Genomic DNA, 26,168 nt, shown 5'->3' with positions numbered 1-26,168 from the left:
CGGAAACTTGAAGTCGGAGTTTCTGTTGGACCACATCTACTTGAACGTGCCGCTGAGACCTTCACGAAATTTTAATCTTCTTCATGTTGAATACTATCGTACGAATTTTGCGAACAATGACCCATTTAGGCGTTTATGTGTTGAATTTAATAAATTTTACAATAATATAGAACAAATATTCTTTAAAGAAAAAGATTATTATTTTGCTGAATTCGTAGTTATTAAGCTTAGTTTGTATATATTGTATATAGTCTAGTCTGTAAGGATTATAATATCTATAGACTAATAAATAAAAAAAAAAAAAAAAAAAAAGCGGTAAATCCCTTACCAGAATTTCTCTTGCAGCTACTGTAATGCTACAGACCTCTGCCTAAAAGACCGAACACTCGTCCTGCAGTCTCAGAGACATACTGAAATTGAGTGGTGCATCAGAGTAGACACCCAATCCATACCTAACTCCATCTTGGAGCCATCTATGTAGATCGAGGTCTCATCCTCCTCAAGTACACCATTCGCCCTTCATTCGTCCCTCTCAGGAAATCGAATCGCGTATGACCTCACTCCAGTCGCCACTGGTTCCAGGTAGTCGGAGATCCTCCTTAGTACACTCTCCGTATCCATCCAGAATCGAACAGTGGCCGCAACCATCCTCCTTCAGCATGCCGAGCTCCCTCAGCCTAAGCGCGACCCTGTTCCTAATATATGCCCCAATGGGCTGCGTATCCAGCATCGCCTCCAGGCCTGCCTGCGGTGCGGATCTGTGTCCCTGTGACCCCGACACAGGCCAGTCGTCTCTGGACCTTCTCGAATCCTCTCGCACGCGGCCTCTTTCCTATGGCATTCCACCATACCAGTGCTCCATAAGACATTACTGGTCTCACGATGGCCGTATACATCCAATAAAGCATCTTGGGTGTCACACCCCAATTGGTCCACTGGGTCCTCTCCACATTATTGGAGGCCCCATCAATATCCAAGAAGCCCTCTAAAGTGTAATCCTCCCGTCGGAGAAACGACTCGACCTCCTGTACCACCTCGTGAAGGGCCGTCTTCATCGACCTGCCTTTGAGGAATGCGTGTTGTGCCCGACAGAAGTTTTCCGCCGTCAGTCCCTCTCTCAACTTCAGGTAAATTAGTCTTTCCAGTGTTTTCAGCAAAAGCGATGACAGACTAATAGGACTATAATCCTACGTCGTACTGTGGTTTATTCTCCCCGCCTTGGGGACAAAGACAGCAGTGCCGGGATAATTACCTCAGGTCCAGCCGATTTAAATGGCCGCCTACGCTATCTTCTCCTCGTCAACGATGTCCCTGATGAGGTTATCCGTTAAGGCCACATGTGTAGGTATTGCGATTTCCTGAACGCCGACCCCTTTCTGGAAATGAGCTTCCATCAAAAGTTAAACCGTCTTCTGCCCACTCTCAGTGTAAGTCCCGTCCTCCCTCCTCAGGGAGCTAGGCGTGATGGGTTCTTCGCGAGCATTTTCCACAAGCCTCACTAGTGCTTTCCAATTTCCAACTGAAACAGTCTTTCACGACCTAGCCGGTTACACAAAGGTTTCTCTCGCAATCAGAAAATATACAATAAAGCATTTCTTGACATTGGAGGTACTTTCAATAATGTAAAACCGACGTCAATCATGAAGCAGTTGGAGTCTCTGGGCATCAACTCTAACAATCTTACTAATGTTCCTTTACGGAAGGCTTGGGATCTGTGGATCTAAAGCAACACCTCAATGAGGTGTACTGTCTCCTCTACTTTGGAATATAGCTATCAACAATATTATTATAATCTCTATAAGAAAAAGGTGTAAACGTGGTCGCGTATGCTGATGACGTGGCAATTGCGGTTAGCGTAAAGTTTTCCAGCACTCTAAGAGATAATCTTCAGGATGCTCTACGTGCAACAGGAAAGTGGGCTACCGAAAGTGGTCTAGGTATAAATCCATGCAAGACAGAAGTAGTTCTTTTCATCAGGAGATACAAGTTGTCTACAGTGGAACCTGTCTTCTTGGGAGGAGAGTATGCTCCATTTACAGAAAGCGCAAAATACCTCAGTGTTTTGTTGGACAAGAAATTGAACTTCAAAGAGGGGGCTATGAGCATTCCAAAATTATATGGCCTAATTTAGACTTAAAGAGGTCTACCGCTTTGCAGTCACTGGCTAGAACAGATTGCGTCCGTCATGACATGTCACTGTCTAATTGGAAAACATGCTGGCAGAATGAAGGTTGCCAGCAATGACTTTTGCGGAAGCTGTGGGATATCGAAGAAGAAGAGACTATTGAACACCTTCTGTGTGTGTATCCCGCACTAGCAGTCAGAAATAGATCTACTTTAGGTTCTCATTTCTTTGAGAACCTGTCTGGTTTAGCGGATGTGAACATTCACAAGTTATTGGGCTAGATGGTTCAACGGTAGGAATTAGAAGGCATCGTCCTTCTTATGTTCCTGTGGTATTACAATGGACGAAAACGTCTACGTGAGTCTGATGGCAGGCTGCAACCTAAACCTAACCTAACCTTTATCTACATTTGAATCAATTTTTATTAAATTCAATAGCAAATACGTGGGGTCATAGGGAATTCTTTCCGCCAATTTTCGTGTGAATCGGCAAATGACCAAATTATTGCAATACTAGTCCAAATCAGACGATCAGAAATGTGGGAGCTATATCTAAATTTAAACCGATTTCAATGAAATTCACCATTAATATCGAGACTTATAAGAGAATCCTACGAGGAAAATTTTGTGAGAATAGGTGTACGAATGACGATAAAATTGGAATTTTAGTCCAAATCGGACGAACATATGTTTGGGAGCTATGTCTAAATCTGAACTAATTTCTATGAAATTCACCAATATTGCCGAGACTTGTAAGAGAATCGCTTCGTGAGAATCGGTTTACAAGTGACGATGTAATTGGAATTTTGGTCCAAATCGGGCGAACATATATATGAGAGCTATATCCAAATCTAAACCGATTGTCTTCCATTTTCAATAGGCTTCGTCTCTAGGGTAAATAAAACGCTTGTGCCAAATTTGAAGACGATCGGTGGAAATTGCGAACTGTTTTTTGTACACAAAAAACATGGATAGACTGACAGACAGACAGCGCTAAATCGAATTAGAAAGTGATTCTGAGTCGATCTGTGTATTTATCAATGGGTCTATCTCTGTTCTTTCTGGGTGTTACAAACAAATGCACTAACTTACAATACCTTGTACCACAGTGGTTGTTTTGGGTATAAAAATCGAACCACAAATGTCTTCGTAAATTGCAATATACGAAGCTGGTCTTGCTCAAAAATGTAAAAAAAAATAAATTAATAAATAATAGTCGAATATCCCTGAAACAAAATGAGATATTGTTGACCTCAAGCTGTCGTTTTTGTTGGGATTTGGGCCTGGCAAAGGGCGTCCGGACAACCTATCTCGCAATCACCTCAGATCTAATCATTGTAACTTTTAAAGTGATATCTCTATCCGTTCACGTACGGCACATATTTTACTTGTTTTTTTTTTTCGATTTTCTGCCACTGAGTGACGCCTGTGTTCTCCGTTAACGCACACTGATCCGTATATTTTACTAAGGATTATTCTCTCAAACTCTTCAACCAACGCCTCATCTGATTTCACATGTACCCATGCTTCTGAGCCATACAACAGCACGGGTAGTATAGAACGGAGAGTCTCAGTGAGAGGCTGGGCGGCACCGGCTCTTGTACAAATACTGAGTGCCTATGATGCGTGATATGACAAGGCGGCCATATTGGCGCCATTAAATAACCAATGGCCACCATAGTCCTACGGCGATCGGTCCTTTGGACCGGAACTAGCTTGCTTACCTTCAGGAGCTTGACGAGGATCGCCACCTCCACATGAAAATGTGGCTACAACAACAACAACGGGTAGTATCAGTGTCTTTTGTAGAGTAATTTTCGTCTGGCGAGAGCTGGCTTTGCTACTCATCTGCTTGCTCAGTCCAAAATAGCACCTGTAAGCCAATATTATCCTTCGTTTTATTTCAAAACAGATCTCAATTGTTACGGTTACTGCGGTGCCGAGGCAGATAAAGTTTCTGACTATCTCAAAGTTGTAGTTCCCAACTTTCTCCATTTTCTTCATCTGCTCGGGTTTACCGAGCTTTGTGGGAGTTAATATCTTATTACCAGACCCACTTTCGTTGATTCCCTTTCGATACTTTCAATGGCTGCAATTGCTTCATCCGGTAAAAATGCTTATTTGCCCATGAACATTCCATTAAGGAACAGGGGTAAGCTTCTCACAATTCACTGAGTGCTGTTTCGATTCAAGTTTAAGCTCAATGATAAGGGGCCTTCTTTTCACAGCAGAGTTCGAACGGCGTGCCGCAGAGCGACACCTCTTTGAAAAGAAGTTTTTATATGGCAATGTAACTGACAAATATCGTCAGCATTAGGAGGGGGTAACCACCGCTAAAAAAAATTTTTTTGCGATGTTCTCGTCAGGATTTCAACTCAGGCGTTCAGCGTCAAAGGCGAACATGCTAAGTACTTGAAATACCTTTGAACGTAAAGGGCTATCGAAGGCGGCTTTGTAGTCAACAAAGAGATGGTAGATGTTGATTTGTCCTTCCCAGGTCTTTTGCATGATTTGGCGCAGTGTGAATATCTGGCCTATGGTGGATTTACCAGGTCTAAAGCCGCATTGATAGGACCCAATTATCTCATTGACTTTGGGTTTTAATCTTTCACACAGTACACTCGAGAGTATTTTGTATGCGATGGGGAGGAGACTTGCGCCTCTGTAGTTGGCACATTCCGTCTTGTCTCCTTTCTTGGGTACGAGACATAGTATGCTGAGGTCCCAATCATCGGATATGCGTTTTCTAGCCAGATCGCACAGACAAGTTGATGCAAACTCCTAATCAGCGTGACGCTTCCGGTCACAAATTGTTCAGCGGGCACGTCGTCGGCTCCTGCTGCCTTGTTGTTCTTTAGTCGGATCACTGCTACTTGGACCTCATTCTGAATAGGAGTGAAACATTCTATACAGATACTGGTTTTGCGGCATCTTATTTGCCGCCATTGCCAAACAATAGCAGCTGGGAAAAATGTTCTTTCCATATACCAAGCAATCTATGTGTATCTGTTACCAGATTTCCTTCTTTGTCTCTGCAGGAGAATCTACCTACACCGAAGCTATCGGTTTAATATTTGAAGCTTAGGTAAAATATCCGAACTTCATTCTGACCACTATACATTTCATTTCGCTCACACTCACGTCTTCCTTATATTTTACTTTCTGCGAAACAGACGATTCTCCTCTCTGCTTTTCACCTGATATCTCTCCTTATCTGACGCATTACTACTGATTGCAGGGTTGCTCTGTATGCCGCATTCTAGGCTTCAGCAGCATTTTGACACTTTAGGTCAGTCGAGTGAAGTATGCCGTTGTCAATGCAGCTTTTCATTGTCCAGCTACCGTGCAGTATCACATCGTACCTTTCTAGCCATACTCAAACTGTTGCTAACCTTAGCAGCAACCACCCTGGATAATTGCCTTCCATCTACCACAGCGTCATCATTTTAGTTCCTTATTTCTTCATCTGGAGCCAACTGTGTAGCTTTTCGAATTTTTTATGTTGAAAACTGGTGCTGCTAACTAACATGTTCTTTGCTTCGACGAAGTCTATTTGTCTCAATTCATAGTAGGAAATTTCGTCGTGTAGGCTTAATTTTCCGAATCTTGGTCTAAAGATATTTTCCGTGCCTATCATCGCATTGAAATCTTCCATAACGTAGCTCAAAGTTTTAGCCCGTGTGGTGCTTTTCCCACCAAAAGTTAATAGCTTCATAACCTAAAATTTTCAAAAAAAAAATTTTTCCTTTGCTTGCAAAATGTTAAAGGTGGCTAAATATAGATAAGAATAATGCTGGGAAAGTCCAGATTTTATCAACTAATATATATGTTAAGGCCGTCCCAAAAATTGCAAGTATTCGACAACAATTTTTTTTCTCAAATCGCGAAACACCGATTTACAAGTTCTTAACAATTTTAAGTAGCCCCCACACCTCTACTAATTAACTAACTGCCAAAGGTTTCCACAATCTAGCCATAATAGATTGGGAAACAGCTGCTTTAATAAAAACAAGTAAAAGCGTGCTAAGTTCGGCCGGGCCGAATCTTATATAACCTCCACCATGGATCGCATTTGTCGAGTTCTTTTCCCGGCATCTCTTCTTAGGCACAAAAAAGGGATATGAGAAAAGATTTCCTCTGTTATTAGAGCGATATCAAGAGAACTGTGTAAAATGTCAGCCAATTCGAATAAGAATTGCACCCTTTGGGGGCTCAAGAAAATAGAGAGACCGATTTATATAAAGATCATAATAAACACGTATGTTGATGGTCATGAGAGGATCCGTAGTAGAAAATTTCAGGCAAATCGGATAATAATTGCGACCTCTAGAGGCTCAAGAAATCAAGATCCCAGATCGGTTTATATGGCAGGTATATCAGGTTATGAACCGATTTGAACCTTATTTGACACAATTGTTGAAAGTAAGAATAAAATACTTCATGAAAAATTTCTGCCAAATCGGATAGGAATTGCGCCCTCTAGAAGCTCAAGAAGTCAAGTCCCCAGATCTGTTTATATGATATCAGGTTATGAACCGATTTGAACCACACTTGGCACAGTTGTTGGATATCATAACAAAACACTTCGAGCGAAAGTGCATTCAAATCGGATAAGAATTACGCCCTCTAGAGGCTCAAGATGTCAAGACCCAAGATCGGTTTATATGGCAGCTATATCAGGTTATGGACCGATTTGAACCATACTTGGCACAGTTATTGGATATCATAACAAAACACGTCGTGCAAAATTTTATTCCAATCAGATAAGAACTGCACACTCTAGAGGCTCAAGAAGTCAAGACCCAAGATCGGTTTATATGGCAGCTATATCAGGTTATGGACCGTTGTTGAATATCATAACAAAACACGTGGTGCAAAATTTCATTCCAATCGGATAAGAATTGCGCACTCTAGAGGCTCAAGAAGTCAAGACCCAAGATCGGTTTATATGGCAGCTATATCAAAACATGGACCGATATGGCCCATTTACAATACAACTCAAGATATCAAGACCCAAGATCGGTTTATATGGCAGCTATATCAGGTTATAAACCGATTTGAACCATACTTGGCACAGTTATTGGATATCATAACAAAACACGTCGTGCAAAATTTCATTCCAATCGGATAAGAATTGCGCACTCTAGAGGCTCAAGAAGTCAAGACCCAAGATCGGTTTATATGGCAGCTATATCAAAACATGGACCGATATGGCCCATTTACAATACCAACCGACCTACTCTAATAAGAAGTATTTGTGCAAAATTTCAAGCGGCTAGCTTTACTCCTTCGGAAGTTAGCGTGCTTTCGACAGACAGACGGACGGACGGCCGGACATGGCTAGATCGACATAGAATGTCGCGACGATCAAGAATATATATACTTTATGGGGTCTCAGACGAATATTTCGAGTAGTTGCAAACAGAATGACGAAATTAGTTTACCCCCCATCTTATGGTGGAGGGTATAAAAAGGCTTATTGAAGCGTAGTTTGTTCCATATCTTGCCTGTTTGGCTCGGACTAGGATTTTTATACCCACATTCATGATCACCGTAAGAATCTAAGACGAAATAGCCATGTCAACCCCGTCCGTTTGTCTGTTGAAATCAACGTACAGTGTTTAAAAATAGAGATAGAGCTTAAACTTTGAACAGTTTCTTTTTATACCCTACACCACTACTGTGGTACAGGGTATTATAACTTAGTGAATTAGTTTGTAACACCCAAAAGGAAGAGAGATAGACCCATTGATAAATATGCCGATGGAATCAGAATCACTTTCTGATTCGATTTAGCTATGTGCGTCTGTCTGTCCGACTGTCTGTCCATGTTAATTTGTGTACAAAGTACAGGTCGCAATTTTCATTCGATCGTCTACTAATTTGGTATGGGAGTGTTTTTCGGCCTATAGAAGAAGCCTATTGAAATTGGACAAAATCGGTTCAGATTTGGATATAGGTGTCATATATATATATATATATATATATATATATATATATATTCGTCCGATTTGCAATAATACAGCAATAAAATGGTCACTTGTTACCCGATTTTCTCGAAATTTGGCAGGAGGGATTTTCTTATGAATTTCGATATTGCAGGCGAATTTCATTAAAATTGGTTCAGATTTGGATATAGCTCCCATACATATATGTTCATCCGATTTGCAGTAACAAAGCAATAAAATGGTATTGTAATTTGTCACCCGATTCTCTCGAAATTTGGCAGGAATGATTTTCTAAAAACTCTCGACACTAGTGATGAATTTCATGGAAATCCGTTCAGATTTAGATATAGCTCTCATACATATATCTTCCTATATATAAAAATCAATTTGTGTTTGTTTGTGCGTTCCTTATAGACTCAGAAACGGCTGAACCGATTTTCTTGAAATTTTCACGGATGGTGCACAATAATCCCGGGGTGAAAATAGGGTACTACATTCTTTGATATCTGAAGGGAGGCGGATCCTCCCCCTTACCCTAATTTTCAGAAACGCCAGATCTCGGAGATGGGTGGTGCGATTTAAGCGAAATTTTGTGTGCTCTCATATAGTACCTTAAAAATAAAAATTTGGTATCCAAATTGCGGATGGGGTACCTAGGGGGGCCGCCCCACCCAAAAACCTACCAAGCATATATTTAGACCAATCACGACAATATGCGACTCAAATGAAAGGTATTTATTAAAAGAAAACGTATCTGATATCCAATTGTCAGACCAAGTGCTAGGAAGACCACCCCAACCCCCAAAACACGCCTATATCGGACATATTTACCGACCATGGCAATATGGGACTCAAATGAAACGTATTTGCTAGTAGAATACGAATCTGATATCCAAATGTGGGATCACATTTCAGGGGGTCCACCCCTTCCCCAAAACACCCCCCAAACAGGACTTATTTACTGACCATGGGAATATGGGGCTTAATACTAATCTGATATCCAAATTATGGACAAGGGGTTTGGGGGACACCCCTTCAGGAAAACACCCCCAAAGAGGACAAATCTAATCAAATCTAAGCACGAATTTGATATCAATATTCGGGAAAAGTGTCCAAATAGTAAGTATTTGCTGACTTTTGCAATATGAGGGTTTTTAGAGTGGAACACGAATCCGATATATATTTCCAAAGCCAAGTCACTGAGTGGCCGCCCGTCCTCCAAAACACCCCCCAAGCTGGTTGTCGACTATGGAAATATGGGGCTCAAATTAAAGGTATTTGGGAGTAGACCACGTATCCGATATCAATATAGGGGACCAACTGTCTAGGGGACGTCCCACCACCATAACAACCCCCAAATAGGATGTATTTGCTCACAAAGACAATTTGGGTCTTAAAGAAAGTGAAACTAAATATTTATAGTTTTTAGGGCCAATACCCCAAACCTGACGTATTTGCTGACTTTTGCAATAAGGAGTTTAAATGAGATTGGAAAACGAATTTGATATCTAATTTTGAGGGCAATGGCAATATGGGGTTTAAATAAATGATATATACAATAGATATATGGGAATAGAGCACGTTGCTGATATATTTTCAGCACCCCTAAATCGGGCGTATTTACCGACCATGTCAATGTGGAGCTTAAATGAAAAGTATTAGGGGGTAGAGCAAGAATTGATACCCTTTCCCATAATACCCCACAAACAGCAATTTTTTAGTGACCATGATGGGGGACGCCTCATCCTGTGAACTCCTCTTAAATTAATGGCAATATGGGGTTTAAATAAAACACCACTAAATCAGACATCATGAGAATATGGGGCTAAAATGAAGTATTTTAAGAATGGAGTACACTTTACATCTAAACTGGGATTCAGATAAAGGCACTTATATTGTAAAACTATTAGTTGAGTTAGCATGGTATTTCACTAAAAACTCTTTAATTGTCGAAAATGAAATGAAACTTTTGTTCCGTATAAAGTAAAAGAAGGCGCAGCGGAGCGGGCCCGATTCAGCTAGTATATATATATGGATATATATATATATATATGTATATGTATATATATATATATATATATGTATATATATATATATTGGGTTGCCCAAAAAGTAATTGCGGATTTTTTAAAAAAAAGTAAATGCATTTTTAATAAAACTTTGAATGAACTTTAATCAAATATACTTTTTCTACATTTTTTTTCTAAAGCAAGTTAAAACTAACAGCTGATAACTGACAGAAGAATGAATGCAATTACAGAGTCACAAGCTGTGAAAAAAATTGTCAACGCCGACTATATGAAAAATCCGCTAATACTTTATATATCGCCTGATTTTCCCTCCTACATCCACTGTAAGCGCATTTATTTACCAATCTTAACAAAATTTTGTACAACGCTTTCCTCGACGGCTTTGAAATCGGTTCAGATTTAGACAAAGCTCCCATATACATATATTCTCCCCCGATTTTCAGTAATATTGCAATCAAATGATCATTTGTTAATCGATTCTCTCCAAATATGGGAGGAAAGATTTTCTCTTGCTTTTCGTCATTATAGATGCCTTTTATAGAAATCGGTTCAGATTCAGATATAGCTCTCACATATATATATATATCGCACGATTTTAACTTTAAGAGCCACAGCAAGCTCATTTATTGACCCATCTTGCCAACAATTTTGCAAAACGCTTTCCTCGACGACTGCCACAGTATCTGAGAATTTTGCTCTAAGTTGGTCCAGAATTAGATATAGCTTCCATATATATGTTCGTCAGATTTTGGGTAATTTGCAATAATGCTGTCATTTGTCAACAGTAGTTATTACAGTTTGAACATATTTGCTCGCCGAAGTCCATCAAAGTTGGAAGTACAATGTGGAATCTATACCACATTGTACTTATTGAGTAGGTGTAGGCTATTATACAGTCGGCACCGCCCGACTTTTGCCCTTCCTTACTGTTTTTTTTTCGATTACAGCCCACTGTGCTATGCTTGTTCCTCACAAAATTAATACCCAATTTGTAAGACCCGATTCTTTTAGTAGGCTGTCATTTTCAGTTCTGATATTTTATATGATTTTCTCGCCAAAATTTGAACTAAGGCTTTTGACATATTGGGCGGATATGTTAACCTGTGCGCTATGGTGGGCTCCGTGACATTCAGCCGACTCTATTAAACAAGCCAGAAACTGACCATTCAAGTAAATGCTAATAAAGAGCAGACATCAATCAATCAAACAGTGAATTAGCACAAATCCCGTAAGACATAAAAGATGTAAGAATTAGTGCTGTTTTGTTTGTGTTTGTTTCTGATGTTGATGTAGCGGCACATTGTTATTAGCATCGTTTAACGCGTGTTTTATACGACTTTAGCAATGCGTCAGACAGGGAAATCGCTACGTACCAAAGCTGTCCAGTTATACGATATAGTTATGTACGTAAATGTGTATGTCTATTTACTCTAACTTGAAAGTGAACACACTCATACATACACACATACACACTCACAACTAAAACTCATTCATCAATTAAGGATGTCCAAAGAAGAAAAAACCAAAGCAAAGTCCGAAAAAAATAAACATAAAATTCGTACAACTCATGAAAAGAAGTATAAAAAGACAAAACCAAAACTTCACTCACTTTTTCAAAAAAAAAAAAAAAAACGAATGCTAAATCAAATGAGTTCTGCGTAATTTGAGATTGTCGTTGAGTGAGTGAGGCTATGGAAAAATTATGAAGAGATATACCTCAATATTATTATAACTCAAAAGAATAAATGAACAAAAACTTCATTCTTCTATTTAAGCGAGTGAAAACAAAACATTTGCCTCTGCACCATAAGGGGAAAATATACTATAAAACGTTTCGGCTCTTTGTGGTGTAGAGAAGCTTCATAAAATGAGTTCTACCTCATTTTGCAATCATTCTAAGAGAGTGGCTTTTAAAGTTTTTAAAATCTACAATATGGTCAAAACTCTTAAGGAACTTTGAAAAAAGCTTTAATTATTCTAACTAAAGTTTTTGAAGCTAAAGTGAAAAGCACTAATGCTTTTATGAGTGTTTTTATAGGTTGAGTGTATCCAGCATTGGTTAAATTATAATGACAGTCTGCAATCAGACTTACTTAGATCGTTTAGTTTATTGTAATACCACAGGAACAAGGGAAGGAATATGCCTTCCAGTTCCTACCACTGAACCAGACAAATCGCTTTAACCCTCCACCTCATTATACCCACCACCATAGGATGGGGGTATACTAATCTAGTCATTCCGTGTAACACCTTGAAACATTGATCTAGGACCCCATAAAGTATATATATTTTCGACCGTCTCGAAATTCTGATTCGAACTAGCCATGTCCGTCCTTCCGTCCCAGCCGCTTGAAGTTTTGCACAGATACCTTATATTCATGTAGGTCGTTGGGTCATATCGGTTCAGATTTGGATATAGCTCCTATATAAACTGATCTCCTGATTTGAATTCTTGAGCCCACGGAAGCCACAAGTTTCAATAACTGTGCCACGTACGGTGCAAATCGGTATATAGCCTGATATAGCTTCCATATAAACCGATCTCCCGATTTGACTTCCTGAGCCCCTGGAAGTCGCAATTTTTGTCTGATTTGGCTGAAATTTTGCACATAGTGTTCTACTTTGACTTCCAACGACTGTGCCAAGTACGGTTTAAATCTGTGTATAACCTTATATCTATCCCATATAAACCGATCTCCCGATTCGATTGTTTGAACCCTAACAAACCGCTATTTTTAACCGATTTGCCTGAAATTTGGCATATAATGTCCTGTTATGACTCTCAACAACTGCGCCAAGTACGATCTATAACTAAATATAGCTCTCATATTTTAGCAGAATCCATGGTGGTGGGTTCCGAAGATTCGGCCGGCCGAACTCTTCACGCTTCACATGTTTCTTGTTTGAATTGTTGTTTGGAGCGTGCGTTTTATTATTGTAGTTCGCCCTCCAAGAATATTCTATAACTCGCAACAGGAATTTTTTTCGGAAAGCATTTTAAGTCACTCAAGGTTAGCTACATAGGCAGTTTATGATCTGCGTCCGCCAGATCTAGAGTCCGGAACTGGAGAATGGACTCCAATGACCCAACAGGCTGAAGCATATTGTCTGCTACTGAGACCTCGACTGGTGGAGTGGCAGCACCAGGCTACACTTGCCGATAAACAACTGGCCTGTGGAGGCTTTTGCCGAAGACATTTGGTTCGTTCTTGTGGGCAAGGCCGATCCTTTTTATCTTCGCATGCCTATAATTTGCCTTAGCAGGCCACCGTAGCGCAGAGGGTGGCATGTCCGCCTATGACGCTGAAGTTCGAGTACTGGCTAGGACATAATAAAGCAACTAAAAAGGCATTAAGTTCTGTCGGGCCAAACTTTGGATACCCACCACCTGGGGTATATATGTAAGCCCCCTTTTGTCACAATCCGTTGAAAATTGGATAACTTATGGACCCAAATTAGGCACGGACATTGAGTGGTCTAATAAATATAAGTCACTGTACAATTTTGTTGAACAAAATATTGGTTTTTTGGCAACTATGGCCAAATATAAACCGATCTGAACCATATAGGACATGGATGTCGAGAAGCCTAACATAAAATTTCAACGAAATCGACTAAAAAATGCGCATTTTATAGGGCCAAGATTTTAAATCTAGCAATCGTTCTATATGGCACCTATTACCATATCTGAAGGATAAACAAGGATATAGTAATCATTCTATTTTGTAATAACTCCACTATCTAAAAGGGGCTGGTCTCGATCATATTTAATTCAGGTCCCGAGAACTCATATACAAGTAACATTTTCAGACAATAAATCTGCTTTTTATGGGATTTAGATCCTAAATTGGAAGATCAGTCTTTATGACAACTATATCTGTATAGTCTGATCTGACTCATATATGGGTCGGATGTCGGGAGGCTTAAAGCGACTCACTATTTCAAGTTTCAATGAAATCGGTTAATAAATAAATTTTTAAATTTCAGCGAAATCGGATAAAAAATAAAGCATTTATGGGCATCAGACCCTTTATCAGCAGATCGGTCGATATAGCAGCTATATCCAAATGTAATCCTATTTGGCCCGTTAAAGAACTTAACCAGCGTGCATCAAAAAGACGTATCTATGCCAAATTTCAGCTCAATATCTGAATTTTTAGAGGCTGTAGAGTGATTACAACAGACGGAGAGATACACGGACATCGTTAAATCGCCTTAGAATTCTACGACGATCCGAAATATATATACTTTGTAGGGTCGGATACTGATATTTCAATGTGTTGCAAACGGAATGACTGAATGAATATACCCCTATCCGATGGTGGTGGGTATAACAAGTAAAATTATTTAAATTTTTACACCAAAATATTGGTCGTTTTGGTAACTATATCCAAATATAGACCGATCTTAACCATATACGACGCGGATGTCGAAAAGCCTAACACAACTCACTGTCCCAAATTTTGGCGATAGTGGACAATAAATGAGTTTTTTATGGGTCCAAGAGCTTAAACCGAGAGATCGGTATATATGGCAGCTATATTCAAATCTGGAGGGATCTGCGCCAAATTGAAAAAGGATGTCGAAAGGTCTAACACAACACATTGTCCAAAATTTCGGCGACATTGAACAATAATGGCAGCTATATCCAACTCTGGACCGATCTGGAACAAATTGCAAAAAGATATCGAGAAGTTTAACACAACTCACTGTCCCAAATTTTGGCGAAATCGGACAATAAATGCGCCTTTTATGGGCTCAGGACCTTAAATCGAGAGATCGGTTTTTATGGCAGCTATATCGAAAGCAGGACCGACCTGGGCCAAATTGAAGAAATCTGGCAAGTGACATAACACAACTCACTCAAATTTACCAAAGTTTAGCCAATCGGATAATAAATGTCGATTTAAAAAACCATAAATCGGCGGATTGGTCTATATGGGGGCTTTATCAAGATATAGTCCGAACCTGCCTGCCTATGGACAAAAAAAGAATCTGTAAATAGTTTCAATATCTCTCAGGTATATTGAGAGGCTTGGTGCGAATGATCCTCAAATTCTCACTGATAAAGAGAAAGTATCCCTTATTTGGGCTCGCTATACAGGTTACACCAAAGGTTACACATCTAGATTTGGAAACGGCACCAGTAATAAGACTGGGGTCACCTGGAGGGCATCCCATGGCCAAAAGAACTAGGGCGAGCAATAAATAGTAATATGGGTTCAAGGGCCTTTGCTAATGTCGCTAAGGACAGCTTGGCAATGGTAGTCACGCGAAAAGGGGAGAACAGAGCAAACAAACTGTTTGCCTTCGGCGATCAACCCCAAGTTAAAATGTTTCGTTGCGCCCTAAAAATATTGGCGACATCTGGCCAGGCAAAGCACTGGATTTAGTCAAAATGACCTAGACCAATACTTGGTAGTTTAGAGTACTGTAACCCCAATCTTCCAACCACCGACTAGAAGATTGGTAGATTGGATGACGACGATCGGAGACATGCAGTATTCGTAATAAATTCCGGCTGTCTGGCAGACATCAACAAGTCTGAAGGATTTGTTTCTACGGATTCAAGCTGGAAATCTATAGAAGAGCTGGGGTTGGGGAATCTGGAGACGAGTCAGCAGTTGTTGATGAATACTTGTTTGAGGTACTATCGACTACATCTCTAAAGTCTGGTCGATTGCAAGAATCTGAAAATTCCATGCCAGTATAAGAAGGCGACGAATTTGAGACGGGACCCCACAAGGCCCGTTGGGGTGGGTCCGGGCTCAAGATGAGCGACAGCGCAGAAGACGGAACTCATAAGGTACTTCGACAACAATAGCTAGTGAACCATCTCAGGATGAATCCTTCACTCCGCAATTGTTCAGCGTCCTGAAGAAGAGTAGTTACACGGGTTTCTCTACTGCCTCTGGATGTGTAAGGAAACTCATCATGAGAAGACCGATGGAATCTTTTGAGGTTGAACTCCTGGTGGACTCAGAAGACGAGGCTAGCAACAATGGTGGAAAATATGAATACTGACATTGTAAGGCCGCTTCGGGGGCACTTATAGTAAGGCCGTTCTGATGGCAGTAGAATTTGACGTTATTGTTATCCAGTAACCATGGGTGTGGCGAAGAATGGTTCGTGGACTAAGAATTTCTGAATTTAAAGTACTCAAGGGTACAGGGAATGGGCGACACAAAGCCTGCATTCTTCTTCCGTCGCTAAGAACTGTTTTTCATCCGTAGCTAAGCTCTGTAGTTTCAGTAGTAGCCAGCCTTGAAATAAATAAGTTTCATTACTGGCTGGCTTCCCCATATATGACACATGATTCATAGATGCCGCCTTCAAGCCTTAAGTTGCTGGTTGAAGCCACTTCTGCAGAGAAAAAGAGCCTCATTGTGGGAAGAGATGCAAATGCACATCGCCAGATATGGGGAAGTTCGGATGTCAACGAAAGGGGTGAGCTGCTTATCGAATATATTAAAAGTTGCAATCTGGGTATTTGTAATAAAATGGATAAACTGTCCTTTATTCCTAGAAACAGGCAGAAGGTACTAGATATCATCTTTGTATCGGAGGATATAAGCTAAAAGATATGTGAGGGTGTTGGATGACCACAACTTCTCTAGTCATCGTTATATTTGTTTCAGCCTTGGAGAAAATACTGCAGAAGTGGTCCCTCGGTTCTTCACGTCTATCCTTTTTAGACCAGAAAAGGAAATGGAAACTTCGGGGGATATAGACATAGTGATCAAGCGGATCACGAAGGCCCTGAACGACTCGATTGCGTTAGCATGTCCGAGTGCCAAACCAAGGGCAAACAGCAACCGTCATGGTAGACCCCAGAGCTGGTTGGTCTAGAGAAGGGCTGCAGCAAACTCTTCAACATGACAAAAACCACAAAGGCAGGACAAGATAAAAACATCTACAAAGCTGAGCTAAGAAAATACAAGGGCTAGCTGAAAAAAGCTCAAAACAAATTTTGGGTGGAATTCTGCAGCTCCGTGGAGGATACATCTGAGGGCTCTAGGCTAAGGAACATCCTATCCTCGAAATCTATTGCAGTGGACTATAGGCAGAAGTGAGAGAATTTATTGGCAATGTCTTGCGACTAAAAACTAGAACTACTCATTGATACATATACCCCGGGAAACTGTCCAACGGACAAGGTGGCACCGGAAGAGGTTGTCACTGACATGCATTCGTCGGAGGTTATTGGGGAAATTGTGTCTGAGCCAAAAATCCTTTGGGCGATAAGAAGTTTCGATTCCTTTATGTATCCAGACCCTGATGATGTACCCCCGGTTGAATTACAAGTTGTGCCTGATGAACTGGTTCCTTGTCTGAGGGAGATATACTCTGCTTGTATCACCATGTTGATACAACATGGTGATACAAGCAGACGAAGACGAAGGCGAAAGATTTTCGTCCTATTAGTCTGTCATCCTATATGCTGTATACTCTTGAGAGGTTGGTGGAAAAATATCTTGGGGAAAAGATCAGTGGAGATCGCCTATTGCGGCAGCAGTATGCATATAGTAAAGGAAAATCCACCGAAACAGCCTTTCACGACGTTGTCGGCCACATAAAGGGTTCTCTCGCTGTCAAGAAATATACATAGTAGCATTTCTTGACATTGAAGGTGCTTTCGTTAATGCAAAATCGATGTCAACCATGGAGGAGCTGAAGCTTCTAAACATCAATGCTACCGTCAGAAAGTTAACTAATAACTTAAATTTAAATGATGCATTACGGCTGGTTTGGGATCTGTTGACCTTAAAAGGTGGGTCAGCAGAGGAACACCTCAAGGAAGTGTACTGTCTCCTCTACTTTGGAATATAGTAATTTACAATATATCATTATCTCTGAAAAAAAGGTTTAAAAGAGGTCGCGTATGTTGATGATGTGGTTTTACAGCTAGAGAAAGGTCTACCGAAATTGGTCTAAGCGTAAATCCGTGCAGGAAATACAAGTTACCTATAGTGGCATCTTTCTCCTTGGGAGCAGAGAATTTTTGTTTTTATAAAAGCGCAATATAACTCTGGGACAGGAAATTTAACTTCAAATTTAACATTTGAAATGGGTAAGAAAGGCAAATCTTGCGCTAGTAAGCTCCAAGAGAGCCAAAATTTAGGGGTATACATCGTATGTCATGCCCTGAGTGTATACTGTCGTTGTCAGACCAATAATGCTATATAGTGTTGTGGTTTGGTGGACGGTCTTCTCAGTGAGTTGGAGAGCAGAAAAGAAACTACCCTACACATTCCAGGGGAACTGGAATCTGTGGGTATGCAACATGTAAGTTAAGTCTTCAGGATCAGGCCCGAGGGGCAACAAATAGAAGATGGTTACAAATGAGAGGTTGTGGCCTAAACTAGGCTTGAAGATGTTGCCTCATCTAGACTTGAAGAGGCCCACACCTTTGTTGCCGCGTGCTAGAGCAGACGTCTAAGTCATTATGTCCGTCATGACAGGTCACTGTCTGATCAGTAAATAAGCTCACAGACTGAAATCCGTGAGAACGTCGAGAAAGAAGAGACTATAGAACATCTGCTGTGTATGTGTCCCGCAGTGACAGTCAGAATGAATTCCACTTTAGGTTCTCATTTATTTGAGAATTTGTCTTCTGAACATTCGCAAGTTGTTGATCTTTTTAAAGCGATTTGGATGTTTCAAAGATTGGCATCTTCCTCCTCGTGTTCTTGTGCTATCACAACAGACGAAATTTTCGAGTTTGATGGCAAACGCCTCTTACAAATGGAAACTTGCCCATGAACATTCGATTAAGGAACAGGGGTAAATCTCTCACATATCAATGAGAACTGTTCGAATCAAGTATAAGCTCAATGGTAAGGGCCTCCTCTTTACAGCCTAGTCCGAACAGCGCGCCGCAGAGCGACACTTTTTTGGGGGGAAATTTTTACATAGCATAGTACCTCACAAATGTCGACAGCATAAGGAGGGCATATCCACCGCTGCAAACACCATATAAGCTTAACCTAAATCTATCCTAGAGCCTAGGGCATCACCTCCCAACCAAGAATTCTCCATGGCCTTAGATTTAGGCAATGCTTTACGAGGGTTTCCAAAAGGTGAATGTTTTTACTATACCGCATAGGATATCGAATGCTCTAAGAGAATTTCTTAAAGCTCAAATCAAAAATGTTTGATTACGTTTTATGGGAGCACGATATATGAAATACAACTCTTGCCAATTGAGTGCTTTGATTTGTGAAGCCAAGTAGCACCTAAGAGTTGGGAAGATACATTTATGAAAATCGAAACTAAATAAGAAGCTGAAGCAAATATAAGAAATGCTGCTCTTGCCATTTAAGTTCTTCGACATGTAGAGAAATTTGGTGCTCAAAAGTTGGAATTTCTAAAAGTTGAGTATTTCGCTTTTAGACTATCAAGAGAGAGAGAGAGAGAGAGTCTTAATTGGTTAAACTGAAAGCAAGCATAGGAAACACTGCTCTCAGTTATTGAGTACTTCGACTTGTGCATCGAATTAAAAGCTAAGAGTTGGGCAAATGCTTTATTGAGAGTTTTTGCTTCAAGGCTATGAAGAGAGAGTTTCTGAAAGTATCAAAAAATGCACAAAATGATAAAACTCAAGGGATAAATGGGAAAAGGATACTCTTAGCAATTAAGTCCTTGGACTTATGGAGCCAAAATCTAACAAAGAGTTGGGCAATGCTTATATGAGGTTTCCTAAAGTTGAGTTACTTCCCCTTACAAGTTGTTCAAAGGGATAATGGAAAAACTAGCGAAAATAGGACTAAAATATTCTCTTAAAAACTGAGGCTTTTGACATTTGGAGCCAAAAAGTTCTTAAAGGTTGAGTTTTTTTGTTTTTTTGCTTCATAGTCTATGCCGCGGCATAGGTTGCTAATGCTGCTAAGAGAGAGTTTCTGTGGGTTGAAGTCAAAAAATGCACAAGGCGGTTTAACCAAGAGGAACCATAGATGAAACTGCTGTCAGAAATTGACTCCATAGAGTTGTGGAGCCAAATAGCACTCTAAAGTTGGCACATCCATTTATGAGAGTTACTAAATGTTGAGTGTTTTCGCTTGCCGGTATGAATTATCAAAGTTGCGAATTTGCCCACGAACATTCCAACAGAAACAGGGATGCTAAGAGAGTTGCTCAACCAAACCGGTCTAACTCAATGGGAAAAAAGCAAATGGCCATTTCTCATGCATATAGTTCTTAGTTTTATCAATCCACAATGGGGCGAATGATTAGCTTGAGAGGAAAAAGTAAATTTTTGTGATTTGTTGCTTCTAAAATCTAAAATCGGGAGGCTTAGCTGAAAGCTACCGGGTGCGTCCACAGGTTGCGGATAGTGTAAAATTTCGTTTTTAGTGAAGTGGCTGCAAATGCGGCCGCGGCCAGCCAGCGATTTCGAGAGGAGAGTCTCAGTGAGGGTTTAGGTGGCACTGACTCTTACATAGGTTAAGTTAGGTTAGGTTGAAAAGAGGGTGCAAATATTAATCCGTCCCATGCCACTATGGACATACACCTAAGCCAGTAATCGGCTTGTTCTGCGCTCTAAAAACTATAAACTAACCTCTAAAAAGAAATTTTTAAGTTAGGAATTCCCTGCTACTTACAAAATCCTTAATTGTTTTCAATACCACTCCCCTAAGTTGGTTCATCTCTGATATTGTGTCTGTATCTGTGTGCCGGTATCTGTTAGACGCGAAAGCCGGGTAATGACAAAGGAAATGCTCCAACGTCTCATCATCTTCCCCGCATGCCCTACACATGCTATCACTTGCCGCACAGATTTTACATAAGTGAGCTCGTAGTCCTATGTGTGTCGCGTTATGATACCAATAGTTATACTGACCTCCTTCTTGCTTCCTTTCAGTAATAGCTTCGTCCTCGCACGATCTGGATGCTCCATACGATTTTCGCCGTTCTATCGACCGTTTCGCTGTTCTACAATGTTGCATACGCATTCGTCGCCCACTCCCTAAACTCGAATTGCGTCGAACCGGAAGGCTTCTGGTTAACCAAGTTTATTGACGGCAGTCTTCTGGCCTTCACCGCCAAATCGTCTGCCCTTTCATTTCCCCTTACTCCGTTATGGCTCGGCACCCAAACGATGCGGATTTTGCCATCCTCAGAGAAGGCGTTAATCTCCTTCTTTCACTGCAAGACTGTTCGTGACCTTATCGTCCCGGTTGTTATTGTCCTTATGACGATTTTACTGTCGGTAAAGATGTTCACACTCGACGTCCATGCGTTAGCACCACACCACTTCACGCATTCCGTGATCGCCCGGATCTCCGCCTGCAGGACTGTATTATGGTCAGACAGTCTTAAACAGATCTCAGTCCCTGGGTTCTCAATGTTAACCCCCAGGTCCACTCTGTCCTCTAGCTTTGATCCATCCGTGTAACATGATCTTCCAGATGGCAATACTAGGGTTCCGTCAAACCAAGACTGTGCCGATGGCAGCAGTGTCTCGCACTCGACTTCAAGGTTCATCTCAGGTAACCGATCGGAAACCTCTTCCATTCTATCGTCGCGTCGAATATACCGCAATGGTATGAGCTGCTACCATCCTCAATCCATTCTCCCATCGCCTTAAGTCTCATAGCCACAGTGGCTGCCTCACACTTAATCTGTATGTCAATGGGTCGGATATCAAGAATAGTCTCCAGTGCCCTAGTGGGCGTAATCCTCATCGCTCCGCCTATGCCAAGAAAACATGTTCTCTGAACCTGTTGTATGGTCCATGTGTTGCACTTTTTCTCCATAGCAATCCACCAAACTACTGAGGCGTATGTAAGTATTGGTCTAATCACGCTCCTGTAGAGCCAGTGGACTATCCTCGGATTCAGGCCCCATTCCGAGCCAACGGCCCGTCTACATAGTGCCCAACATCTGTGAGCCTCATCAGTACACTTCCAATTCAGTTTTCTGTCCAACATCACACCTAAGTATTTGAGCTTTGCAGATATCGAAATCGTTTTATTGAGAAAACGTGGCGCGTTCAATTGGCCCACCTTTGTCTTCCTCGTGAACAGGCATATTTCAGTCATCTCTGGGTTAACATTGAGAGCTCTGGGTCTAGCCCAGTCATATGCCATCTGCAAGACCCTTCCGTCCCTTTTGCATAGCTGGTTCGGATCCTTACCCATAAGAAGTATTATAACATCGTGTGCATAGCAGACGGGTTTAAATCCCTCCTCAGTCAGCATCCGTAATAGGTCATTTATGGTGGTCACCCATAGGAGTGACGATAAAATGCCCTCCTGTGGCGTGCCCTGTGCCACATTCTCGCTTATATTTATGCCATGGGACTCACAATTTATCCACCTGATGCTTACTATATGGTTTATCCAGTCTCTAGAGACCGGGTCCACCCGGTACTGGTCTAAGGAATGGATCAAATTGTCGGTCCGCACGCTGTTAAAAGCCCCATCGATGTCAATGCATACCGCCAGTGTGTACGTTTTGGCATCGATGGATTCTTCTATTTTATGCACAACCTCGTGCAGGGCAGTCTCCACCGACCTACCCTTGACATAGGCATGCTGTTTGTATGAATGCTGCCCCTGGGAACGAAAAGAATATATTCTACTCGACGAAACTTCCGATAAGGGGTTGAGTCTAATAGACTTCGCCGCACCATAAAATATGGTAATTGTCAGCACCAGATTTTAACATAGAAAAATCACAAAGCTACATGGTTGCCTCTAGATGAAGAAGTAAGTAACCAAATTAATTACGTTGTGGCAGATGGAAGCCATTCATCGAGTGTGTTTGATGTACCATCGATCCGAAGATCGAATATAGATTTGGATCATTACCTTGTTGCTGCTAAGGTTCGCAACCGTTTCAGTATGGCCTGATACTGCGCGGAAGCTGGACATTGAAAAGCAGCGTTGATAACGGCATTCTCCACTCGACTGACCCAACCGCTTAACGAAGCACTGCTCAAGAATGCGGCTAAAGAGCAACCCTGCAGGCTGTACCAACGAACCAGATAAAGCAGAGATATCGGGATAAAAGCAGAGAGGCGAAACGTGTATTCCGCACAAAGAACCAATAAGAAAAGTTAAAGTCGGGCGGAGCCGATTTTATAATACCCTACACCTGCCTTGAAATTATAAACTTGGGCAATAGATACATGTATATGAGAGTTACATCTAACTCTGAACATACTTTTGTCGAACACATCGTTTGAAAGTTGTTGTTATTACGGCCATAAAAGTGCAAAAACGGCGATAAATATTTATGGGAGCTATATCCAAATCTGAACCGATTTTGATGAAATCTTGCATTTATGTTAAAATGACTAACATAATAATGCATGCAAACCTTTTTGCAGATCGGTTGAAAATTGTAATTAATACGGCCATTTAAGTGCAAATCGGGCGATACATATATATATGGGAGCTATATCTTAATCTGAACCGATTTTGATGAAATTTTGCAGATATGTTAAGATCGATTACAATACAATTTTCAACCGATTTGCACGTACGGTTGAAAATTGTATTTACTACGGCCATTTCAGTACAAATCGGGCGATACATATATATGGTAGCTAAATCCAAAACTGCTCCGATTTTGACCAAAATCAATAGTGTTCGTCCTTTGGCCAAAAAAGTGGCATGTACCAAATTTCGTATCAATTGGACAACAAATACGACCTGTACCTTGATTACAAGAATACATGGACTCACAGATGGACAGACGGCCGGACGGACATGGCTAAATCCCGACACAAGACGAAATATGGTAGACCACAAGTAGACCTTTTTGAGGAGCCCGAACAAATTTTCCAAACGCTGAGGTGAGACGCACGGACCACCCAGGGCACTGAAATATCGCACACGATCTAGCTAACATCTTAACTCTAACCATTCCAAATTTCAAATGAGTATATTTACCTGTTCTCACACGGCATATTTATATTCTCCAGCATAGGATGGGAGACATACTAATTTCGTCATTCCGTTGCTAATAACTCGAAATAAGTGTCTAAGACCTCGTAAAGTATATATATTCTTGATCGTCATGACATTTTAAGTCGATCCAGCTATGTCATTCCGTCCGTCTGTCGAAAGCACGATAACTTTGAAAGGTGTAAATCCAGCCGCTCTTAATTTTGCATAAGTACTTTTTATCAGTGTAGGTCGGTTGGAATTGTAAATGGCCAACATCGGTCCATGTTTTGATATAGCTGCCATATAAAGCGATCTTGGATCTTGACTTTTTGAGCCTCTTAAAGGCGCAATTCTTATCCGATTTGGCTAAAATTTGGCATGATATAACTGCCATATAAACCGATTTCGGGTCCGGTTTTCTTGGGCCTCTAGAGGGCGCAATTCTTATCCTATTTAGCTGAAATTTTGCGTGAGGCATTTTGTTTTGACTTTAAACAACTGTGTTAATTACGGTCCAAATGGGTACATAATCTGATATAGCTGCCAAATAAACAGATCTCGGGTCCTGATTTCTTGAGCCACTAGGGGGCGCATTTCTCATCCGACTTGGCTGATATTTTGCATGAAGTTGTTTGTTATAACTTCCAACAACTGTGCTAAGCATGGTTAAATCGGTGAAATGTTGAGTTATGATTTCCAAAAACTGTGTCAATTATGGTTTAAATCGTTACATAGCCTGATATAGCTGCCACATAAACCGATCTGGGATTTTGACTTCTTAAGCCTCTAGAGGACGCAATTCTTATCCAATTTGGCTGAAATTTTGTGAAACGGCTTCTCTCATGACCTTCAACATACATGTCCAATATGCTCCTAATCTATACATGATACATTTCACATAAACCAATAATCATATTATGGCTCTTGAACCCCTCCAAGGCGCAGTTCTTATCCGAATGGAATGAAATATTACCCAATAACTTCGACTATGGTCTTCAACATAAACTTCAATTATGGTCCGAATCGGACTATAACTTGATATATCTCCGATAGCATAACAATTCTTATCCATTATTCTTTGTTTGCCTAAAAAGAGGTGCTTCGCAAAGAACTCGACAAATGAGATCTATGGTGGGGGGTATATAAGATTCGGTCCAGCCGAACTCAGCACGCCCTTACTTGTTTTTTACTAGTGTTTTTCGGTTGTATCCCACTCTGCGTCGTTACATAGTTGAACGTATCAAAGTGCCACAGTTGCGTTGGCCACATCATGTTGTCCGAATGGATGACATAGCACCAGCAAAGTAGTCTTCTCGCAAACCGGAACTACCCAAGCTTGGTAAATTACTTTACGAAACTTGGTGTAAGAGCTTGGAAAAGGAACGCAGAAGATTGAGGAGTTTGGAACGCTGTTCTATGTTCGGCTAATGGCACAAATGATTTGTCATAGCCAATTAAAATTAAGTAAATAAATCTGTCATTGGGCCCATAGTGCCATTAAAGGACTCTTTGCATGAGGGAAGTTTCTTTCCTATATTCCCTTTGATTTTAACCACAACTAAAGTTTATAAACTCTCTTTGCATTTAAAACCCCTCTAAATGGATTTGCCAAGTCTTAGGCATTACTTGGTTGCACATGTCACAGGACTTAATTCCCGGCAGCCGATTTTATTTTGTTGCTTTTGAGTTGAACCACCTTGTAGACTTTTTGGCTTCAACTCTCAGAAGCTCTTTCTTTGGTGGTTTAGAGACTCTCTTTAAATCTCGCCATGAAGCGAATGCACTCAACATCCCAAGAAGAATATATGATTTTCATCAGTTGAGTGTTATGGCTTAAAATTGCAAAGAGATAGTTTCAGCCATGAAGTAACCACAATGGTCTACATTCTGAGAAAGCAAAGTGAAAAAAGCCTCCTCCACATAGTGAGGCTACACAAGAGAGTTGGCCAATGCTACCACAAGAGTTTCTTAACTTTAAAGAGCCTATTTGAGTGCTTATAGTCCTAGGACAAAGCAAAATATATTCACCTGGAGTCTGAATAGCTTCTAGCTGGTGGTGATTATGGTGGTGGTAGTGGTATTTATATGCCTGTTTAGTCTGTAAAGATTCCCAGGTGCCAGTGCGCAATATCAGTTGTGGCTTAATGAAATCATGGACATGTGAAAGAGAG

General features: G+C 40.8%; 1 protein-coding gene across 1 annotated transcript in view; it reads left to right on the top strand.

Moving 5' to 3' along the window:
* The window catches only part of LOC106092330 (band 7 protein AGAP004871), a 180,950-nt gene that overhangs the window by 35,830 nt on the left and 118,952 nt on the right, over positions 1 to 26,168 (top strand). The window lies entirely within an intron of this gene.

This window comes from Stomoxys calcitrans, chromosome 1, assembly GCF_963082655.1.
Source record: "Stomoxys calcitrans chromosome 1, idStoCalc2.1, whole genome shotgun sequence".
In the NCBI taxonomy this organism is placed as follows: Eukaryota; Metazoa; Arthropoda; class Insecta; order Diptera; family Muscidae; genus Stomoxys; species Stomoxys calcitrans.
Note: the sequence above shows the minus strand (reverse complement) of the source record. Positions and strands in the feature narration are given on the sequence as shown.